Below are 2,150 nucleotides of genomic sequence, written 5' to 3'. Positions count from 1 at the left end.
AGCAGGGCGGGGACGCTCCGAGGCGCTCCTCGCCACGACCTGGGCCAGGAGGGCGCCCAGCAGGGACAGTCGGAGCAGCCGCCATGGCTTCTCCCCGTTCCAGTTGTCCAGGTCACTCCGCCTCGCTCTAGTCTCCGAGGGCTCGCAGCCTTCTCAGCCCGCTGGACCCGCCAACGCTGCCTCTGGCTTCTCGTCTCCATGACAATAGCGCAGACTAAACCCCGCCTGTCCCCGCCCCTTTGGCTCAGAGACTCCGAGGCGAAAGGGCTGACATCACTAGGGGGCGGGGAGAATAGATACTAGTGTCCAATCAGAAGCGAGGGCAGGGTACGGGACAGGGCTCGGCGGCCGGAGAGGTTCTCGGAGAATGTAGTCTGGAGGGGTCAGTCCGCTCGGGGGCGGAGCCTGGAAGGAAGCGACGGAGGGGAGGAGTCAGCGGGAGTGTATGGTACAGAGCGGCCCAGCGGGTGTCAGTGTGTGTGTGGGGGGGGGTGAGCTAGTTTGTGTGGAGATTACTCAGAAAGTAAAGTGTGTCCAGCGCTCCAGACTCTGCGAGAAACTTTGTATATAGTTACGCTTAAGCCTGGGTATAGCCCCACTCCGAAAGCTACAGGGTCCGGGATAGACCCAGTGCCCCAAACCTTGCCGGCCCCTGCCCTGGTTCACCAGCGCCCCTATCTGTCCCAGACTTCCAGTGCGTCAGTGACTTGTGGAGGCGGGAGGTGGCGAGTCGGGGAGAGGGTCTGTTTTGTATTCTGTGTGGCTGTGGTGGGTGAGGGCCCTGCCTGTGACTCAGTGGTGTGTGTTTGCCTTGCCAGCGCCTCGCTGAACAAACAGTGGTTGGGTTGGGCGCTGCTGTGCCGACTGTTTGCAGTGGCGCTTGGGCGGTTGCGAGAGTGCGTGTGAAGAGGCCGGCGACTTGGTTGAACAAAAGGGAAGGGGACCCCGCACCCTTCTCCGCCGCGGATCTAGCAGAGCGGGTTGCCTACAGGAAGCTCGCAGAGAGCGGCTTCGATCCTTGGGGACGAGGGCGGTGAGGGAACCCACAGGGGTGCAGCTAGGGGCCGGCCAATTCTACCCCCTACCTCTCCTCTAGAGAAAGGCCATCCCGGCAGTCCCGGGCCCCAAGGGTAGCTTCTTCACCGTCGAACGGGGGTCGGGTAAGGAAAGCCGAGCCCGAAACTTGCAGACGCCCTAGGCCTGGCTCTCGCCCACCTGCTGCTGCAGCGGCGAAGAGAGGACCCTGGGCGTGGGCATCCGTCGGCCCTCCCGGGTCCTTAAATCCGGATCTCCAGTGCGCCCTGGGGACCCCAGACTTGAAGGAGAAGCCGGTGGGGAGTGGGTGACGAGCCCAGCCTTCCGGAGAACAAGGAATCCGCTAAGTGTGCGATAAACTGTGGCGAGAAGAGCGCAGAGCGTCCACCCCAGCACGGTCTGCGACCTCTTTCCCTTTGTGCTGAGGAGTGGCCTGGGCAGCTATCGGGGCCCGCTGCGAGTCCAGACCGCCGACCCGCCCCGAGTTAGCCGGGGCTGAAAGTTGGAAGAGATCGGCGCGCTTGGGATGTGATTGTCATCCTGGGGCCGGCGCTCGAGAGTCTGAAACAGAGAAGGAGAGAGAGAGAGACCGCGAAGGGGCGAAGGGGGAGGTAGGGCAGAGGGGGGAGAAGGGGGCGGCGGAGGAGAGGCGGGCGCTAGGGAGGGGCGAGGGGAGAGCTAGCTAGCGCTAGAGGGAGCCGGGAAGGGAGAGGGAGAGGGCGAGGCGCGCCGGGCGGCCGGGTTGGCTGCGGCCGCGCAGAGGCTCCTGCCAGTCCTCCCACCGACTACACCCCGGGAAGGAGGAGCTTCAGGCGAGCACAAGGCGTCAGAATCCTCAATTTCCAACTTAGCATCTTGGCAGGACCTTTGCGAAGCCAAAAGCAGAGCCCCCCGGTGCAAAGAGAAAGAGAGGGAGAGGGCGAGGCGCGCCGGGCGGCCGGGTTGGCTGCGGCCGCGCAGAGGCTCCTGCCAGTCCTCCCACCGACTACACCCCGGGAAGGAGGAGCTTCAGGCGAGCACAAGGCGTCAGAATCCTCAATTTCCAACTTAGCATCTTGGCAGGACCTTTGCGAAGCCAAAAGCAGAGCCCCCCGGTGCAAAGAGAAAGGAGAAAG

This window comes from Fukomys damarensis, unplaced genomic scaffold, assembly GCF_012274545.1.
Source record: "Fukomys damarensis isolate Sample0158 unplaced genomic scaffold, DMR_v1.0_HiC HiC_scaffold_32, whole genome shotgun sequence".
Taxonomy (NCBI): domain Eukaryota; kingdom Metazoa; phylum Chordata; class Mammalia; order Rodentia; family Bathyergidae; genus Fukomys; species Fukomys damarensis.
This window is presented reverse-complemented; position numbering follows the sequence as displayed.